Raw genomic sequence first — 7448 nt, 5'->3', positions numbered from 1 at the left:
CTTTTTTTTTTTTGGCTGTGCTGTGCAGCATGTGGGATCTTAGTGCTCTGACCAGGGATTGAAACCGTGCCCCTTGCAATGGAAGTGAGGAGTTTTAACCACTGGACTGCCAAGGAAGTCCCTTAAGTTTATTTTTGATGAAGGAGTTCCTTGGCAGTTCAGTGGTTAGGGCTTGGCTCTTTCACTGCTGGGGCTGGGGTTTCATTTCTAATCAGGGAACTAAGATCCTGACGGCAGCAAACACTAAAGTGATAAATTCACAAATTAATACTTGAAAGGAATAAGCTTAATTCCACTCACTCATACTTTTCTTATTTAAAAGGTGCATTAAATGTGAGGGGAAAGTTTCTCTTTACAGAAGTGTTCCAGCCAATAAATGAAGCGAAAACAATAGAATATCGTTGTTTTGCATCCCCCAGTGAAACAGTGAATCTAGGCAATGGTTATAAATAACTTCATATCACACAAATATGCAACAGACAGAGTGAACTTCTGAGAGACATGCATATCATCACCTAGGAGACAGTCTTGCCAATTGAGTCTAAATCTGCTCAAGCCTTTTGATCTAACAACCAATTCACAGGAAATAACAGCAGGAAAGGGGAACATGTTAAGTGACACCATGGAGATGCAATCTCATGGAGAAGCAGATTCCAGACCACAGAAAACTCTGTAGCACATGTGATTTGATTTTTTCAATAAGTAACCAGCAAAGAAAAGAGGAGGGGAGGTGCAACTGATAACTGTCAAGAGTTTTAAGGACATATCAATCAGTCACAATGTATGAATCTTTTTTCAAGCCTAATTCTAACAGCAACAAAATACAAATAAAAAGGAGAGTTAAATGATAACCTCATTTGTATCTGTGCATCATATATATATATGTCATATGGCAGGCCAGCACCATAAGGCATAGTATGGCATATGTATGTGATATACCCTCTAGTCTTCCTGGTCCATGACCTTGATGAGGGGCAGCAGCTGTGGGCTTTTTTTTTTTTTTCAGCCATCCTTGATATTAGCCAGTACCCTGTCCTAGCTGATCGTACCATAAACTAAGCATTTTGAAATTGTCTCTCCATAAACTGAACAGCAACCTCTCTAACGGGGGCTTCTGATTGTATAAAAGCAAACAGAAGTTATGAAGTGCAAAAACTAGAAATGGGGGAAGGATGCCAGCTGTCCGTTAGAGAGGCAAGAAGCAAGGAGAACCCTGGGAAAAGGAGACCCAAAATGTTCTAATTTCCGGTTTCAGCGTTACTGGCTTCCAGGGAAGATAAGTAATGCTTATAAATGACCGACTAGCCATATACTTACAATAAACCTATTGTGTCTTCCCAAGAAACCCCTCCTAAAAGAACGCATCTTTAAGTGTGTCTCTTATTCTTCTAATTTAACAAATTTGACTGAATTATAAATGTGCACATTTTAAATGATATCTTTGAAATCATAGGCTAAAAATCTAGGCAAGTGACCCCAAACTATGAATGGGCCAGTGCTGGGGGGAGTTACTTGTGTTTAAACAAATGCAGAGCAGAATAGGAGCTGATGTGTTATGTGACCAAGGGGAACAAAGGAAGACTATTGAATATGGGGGAAAACGCATTGTAAGTTCTTCCTCTGATATCAAGGATGTGAGCAAGAATTGTTCAGTGATGTTCTTAGGGCAGCTCAGGGCTCTCTTCACAACCTCTGCCCATAGGGTACATTTCCCTGAAATGCATTAAATATTAGAAGATATGTTCATCTGGATGGCATTCCATTTCACGGGTTGAAGGCATACATCATATTTAATGTGTATCTTAATACTTTGTAAATGGTAAAACAAATGCTGTATAGCTCATTATTTCCTTGGAAACCGTTATGAAATAAGAACAGTGGCAGGGACAGAAACATGATGGCAAATATTAGTCATTTCAAAGTTCCACGGCAAAAGACATCATTCTGTTCTGGCAATGAGATTTCAGTTTGGAAGATCCAGCATTAGAGGAGAATAACTGGAGGAGAGACGTCATTAATGTAGTCCCCGCCTTGTCTGCAATTCTGATATCCACCCAAGGTTTTAGTTACCTGCTGAATTGTCCAAAAATATTAAATGGAAAATTCCAGAAATAAACAATTCAAAAGTTTTACCTTGCATGCCATTCTGAGCAGTGTGATGAAATCTCCTGCTGTCCTTCTCACCCTGGGATCATTCCTGTGAATTATCCTCTAGTTCAGGGTGTCCTGTCTCTTAGTTACTTAGTAGCCCTCTCAGGGCTTCCCAAGTGGCACAGTGGTGAAGAATCTGCCTGCCAATGCAGGAGATATGGGTTTGATTCCTGACTCAGGAAGATCCCTTGGAGTAGAAAATGGCAACCCATTCTAGTATTCTTGCCTGGAAAATTCCATAAACAGAGGAGCCTGGCAGTCTAAAGTCCATGGAGTTGCAAAAAGTTGTACACAATTCAGTGACTGAGCACACACACATACACACAGCCCTCTCAATTATCGAATGGACTGTCATGGTCCCAGTACTTGTGTTCAAGTGATGCTTACTCTTAATAATGGCCCCAAAGTGCAATGAGAGTGATGCTGGCAATTCAGATATTCTCTTACTGTGCCTAAATTATACATTAAACTCTTTTCTAGGTATGTATAAAGAGGAAAAAAATCCCCATAGTCTATATTGAGTTTGGTACTATCTAAGGTTTCAGGCATTCACTGAAAGTCTTGGAAGCTATTCCCCATGTATAAGTTTGAATAAATGTAGAACCGTGGAAATACAGGCGGGTTTTGGAGAGTAGGCAAGGATGCCAAATGTCAAGCAAGAGTCTAAATGTCGGATTGTCTAATGAAAGTATCAAAGCTTTGAATTTCAGTGTTTTGCTATTGTTGTTTAGTTGCTCAGTCATGTCTGACTGTTTTGTGACCCCATGGACTGTAGCCCGCCAGGCTCTTGTGTCCATGGGATTTCCCAGGTGAGAATACTGGAGTGGGTTGCTATTTCCTTCTCCAGGGGATCTTCCCAACCCAGGGATTGAACCTGCGTCTCCTACATTGCAGGAGGATTCTTTACTGACTGAGCCAACAGGTAAGCCCTCAGTGTTTTGTACATGAACAGTAAAAAGAAAAAAGAAAATCCCCAAAAAAGGCAAATGAAGTATTGCCAGTTGAGAAGATAGAACCCCAAATACTATTCATTGAATGAATTTGAACAGCGTTCTGGGTCAAGGATGTTCCTTTAAGCAGGAATTTAAGGTAATTTCTCTGCTTTAAAAGATTAACTTACCATTTTAGTTAAAAGAACAAAAGGGATCAGTCTGGTTATTTGACATCAGGTAGGCAAAACCAGTATAAATTATTGAATAACTTCCAGAAGTTCTACTGGCTGAAGTGGAGACTATATTAATATAAGTCAATAGAACAAAGACTGTATCAAGGATCACACAGAATATATTTGATACTATTTGATTATAAACGATGTCCACTGTTAAATTCATAATGTTCTTTTAATCTGTTTCTCACTGTATTCTTTCCTGTAAGTCTTTATTGAATTTGTTACAATACTGCTTCTGTTTTATGTTTGGATTGTTTGGTCTTGAGGCATGTGGGATCTCAGCTCCCCAACCAGGCATCGAACCCTCATCCTCTGCACTGGAAGAAATCTCAGCCACTGTATGACCAAGGAAGTCCCTGTTACTTACTGTATTCTGAACTTAGTTGCCTTAAACTTTTTTTAAGAAAACCTCAACTCAACAGATACTCCATGGATACTTTATAGAAATAAAGTAGACAGTTAATGTAATGCACTTGAATATTCTGGAAACCATCCCTGCCCCGGCCCGTGGAAAAACTGTCTTCCACCAAACCAGTCTCTGGTGCCAAAAAGGCTGCGGACTACTGCTCTAGATTATCTGTAAGATCTGTGGTGTTTCTAAGACTCGACAGCATTTTTGCTAGTTTGTGGGAGAATGGACGTTTGGGAATCTTCTCCTTTTTGTCTAGGCCCTATCACACTACCTCCTGGACTCTGCACTCTATTCTTTATCTCCTTTTCCATTTTGAAAGAAAAAAGAAAAGAAAAACTTTACACTAGACAGTCATTCCTTTGAGCTGGGCTAATCTCTCACCTTTGACCATATTCCAAAGAAAGTAAATTTTAGCTCTGCCCTCCTAACTTCTGAGAACAAAACTTCAAAAAAACCCTGCTACTGGGAATTCAAAGTGTTATCTAACCTCCGTGGATTGTTGGTTGGTAGGAGATTTGTATAACAGGCAGAAATGTTAGATTCTATCTCTAGACTGCAATAGTTTGCATGCTAGCCAGGAGCTTGAACACACTGCTTCTGGATAAAATGTACGAAGTTATTTTTCATCTGCATCTTGGAGAAAGGCATTGCTGAAATGGGGAATCTCGTATAATTTTGGGAAATAATGGCATTATTTGTGTAAGCAGAGATTGCAAGGGTACTTATATCTTTGTTAAAATGAGTTAGGACATAAAAACCCTCGAGGTTTTTTTTCTTTTTTCTCCTATTTAATATAAGAAAAAATTGTTTTAGTGTTTTTCTGTGGTATAGGACAACCATGAAAGTGTATCATAGTGGCATATTGTGATTATATATCACATTTAGAACACTGTTAGAAAGTACAAAACTATTATAATGTTTAATTAGTGCAAGTTTTCCATCTCAAATCAGCTTTCTGTTCTTGGGTATAGATAGCTGGTTCCCAGCTTATATTTTCAGAATTCTCTTCATAAGGGTAAAAAGAATTTTGGTCACTGATTTCATTTGTTGATTTAAATAAAAGAAAAAGCCCATTAGAGTTTACTATTTTCTCCTTATCAACCTACATGTGGGAAAGTAATAACCAAATTATATACAAAACAAGTAAAATTCTGTAGAGAAGCAATTTTTCTTGAGCCTTAAATTAAATTAAAATTGTTGTTCATCCTCTCAACTATTGATATAGCCTCATAATTGACATATTATTCCTAAACTGATTTTGATTTTCCATATTGATTCAAACACAAGTTCATTTAGTTGAAAAGTCCATGTCTGCTCCAAAACCATTAAAGAGCAGACTTGTTTCTCTTAAAACTAATTTTTAGCCATTTAAAAAGCTTGCCCATTAAGCTAATAATGAAAGCAAAAGAAGTAGAATCATTGCCTGATCATGATGTTCTCATTCTGAATTGTACTTGGAACAAAAAAATTATACATCCTGGAATAACAATTGATATTAATTCAGCAAAATATAAATATCAGTGTTTGAACCCTTTGGGTCAAAAGTAAAAGAGCTTAAGTAACAAGAAGACCTTATAGTTAACATCTGTGCCACCTTACATATCTCTGTCATTTTTTTTTCCTCTTGCTTTGCACACAGATGGACTCTGAATTTGTATTCCATGAAGTGACCTCTAGAGATTGATTAGCATCTCAGTCTAAAGACCCAGAAGAGAGAACCTAATTTGTCCAACTGTCATGTGACAAGCTATCGTCAGAGGGGCAGAGGGCCCTAGGCTGGCGGCCAATGCCCACTCCAGAGAAAATGGACAGTCTCTGAACAGGGCTGGGAAGGCACTCAGAAAGTGTTTACTACAATATGACTTTCATCAACACATCCCCCTACACCCTCTTCCATTAAAAAGTTATTTTTATCTGTATCACAGGTAAATATGGTTATTTCCTGGTGCATCTCTGTCCACTCCTTGCTCCACGTTTCATGCTCCAGCAATAAAGAATTGCTTGTCCACCCATCCACCCACCCCCTCCTTACCACCCACACGCTCCAGTGCGATCAATGAAAATCATGCCCAAGTTCCTGGAGTCCCCTGTGCTTGTAATGGTCCCCTCCCAATTCTTTCAGTCTTTAGGAGTCATGGTGCATGTCACTGCTTCCAGTAGAACTTCTGGACTTGTTTGTCTTCCTGGGCTGATTCCCTCTGCTTTCTTTATGCATCACCACTGTGCTCATAATCTCCATTATCTGCCAGCTCCATTGTTTGTGATTTACTTTTTAGTTTCTGACTTTTAACGCACAAACTGTGAGGCTGAACTACAATGGGTGGTCCAAAAGTTGAATGAATATACTCCAAGTTTCCTGTTAGCTAATAATTGACTCTAGAGTTAAAGGGAGTGTGTCATTACAAGAACAGTATTGTCTGCATAAACCCCTTAGAACTGTTAACTTGTCAAGGAATTAGATGTCAGGAAGTGCTAATCAAACTCCTTCTCAGGGCTGCTGGGCAGCTCCCCTCCTAGACCACTCCCCCAACTAAAGAACCGCCTGCTGTTTACCTGGTGCCCTAACCAGTTTAATTTCCTCTTTGACCTTCTGCTGGACCAGCCCCTCTCCTCTTTTAGATGCAATTTTGATCTAGTGAAGTAATGGGCAGAACATCAGTTTATGAAATTATTTTATTTTTCTACATATAGACATTCTTTTTCAAAGGCAATTTCATTAACTACATTCTGAAGCTCTGTGGACTTCCAGCAACTTTTCAAGGTTCGCCTGGATTTTCAGTCCTAGAGACATATATACATAAATATATATAGTTTTTCTTAGTCTTAAAGCTCATTTCTGCACTCTAGTCCTCAAGGTTTGACTGCTCCTCCTGCCTTAACTTTAAATGCGCCTTTCTTCCCCGCCCCACTCCTTGACGTTGTTATCAGGTCGCAAAATGTTGGCTGATCCTAAAAGGAAATTTCGCAAATGGTTGACTTTTGTTAATCCCAGGTTTTGGGGAGAGAGGAGGAAAGAGCTGCCCTCAGATAAGAGTTTTAAACTGAATTTCACTTCCACAAAAATAAAAAACAGCATCCTGCCACCCCCCCAACCGCCTTTGGGTACGCTGGGGCGGGCAGCCCCCCAAGTTCTAATAAATGAATTAGCATCTCAGAAAGGAGATCACCGCCAGGCTGATATTGATCAGGGTCAGCCGCTGTGTTTGCCTGCGACTGTTTGGGGGGTGGTTAATTGAGTGTCAGTCTCGGCCTGTGTCGTCTCGCTGGCGCCGGGTGCTTTTGGATTTGCTAATTTTCGTTAAGTGTCTGTAGCCAGCTACTCGTCCCGTCTACCCAGGAGAACTCGGCGGCTCCTGCTGATCAACAGTCTGTCTGTCTGGGCTTTATTGATCACAGGGCGGGCAAGCGAGGCGGATGCGCAGAGGGGAGGGGGAGAAAGGCGGAGAGCGCCCCGCGCCCTGGGCCGCCCCCCGGGCACACGCAGGCCGGCAGGGCTCACTCTAGGGTCCGCCACGGCTTTCCCCGGGCTCCCGAGGCAGCCGCGCGGCGGGACGGGTCCAAAGGCGGCCACGCGGGTCCCTCGCGAGTTTCGGGGAAACGAAGAGGAAGCCACACGTTGGGGCGCGCCGGCCTGAGGCCGGGTGGGGAGGATCCCTGAAGCAGGGGCCAAAGGCAGGGCCAGAGGCCGAGCTCGACCCGCGGCTCCCTAAGGTCACG

The sequence above is a fragment of the Bison bison genome, unplaced genomic scaffold, assembly GCF_000754665.1.
Source record: "Bison bison bison isolate TAMUID 2011002044 unplaced genomic scaffold, Bison_UMD1.0 scf7180017864461, whole genome shotgun sequence".
Classification (NCBI taxonomy): domain Eukaryota; kingdom Metazoa; phylum Chordata; class Mammalia; order Artiodactyla; family Bovidae; genus Bison; species Bison bison.
The sequence above is the reverse complement of the archived record's forward strand: the minus strand, read 5'-3'. Positions refer to the sequence as shown.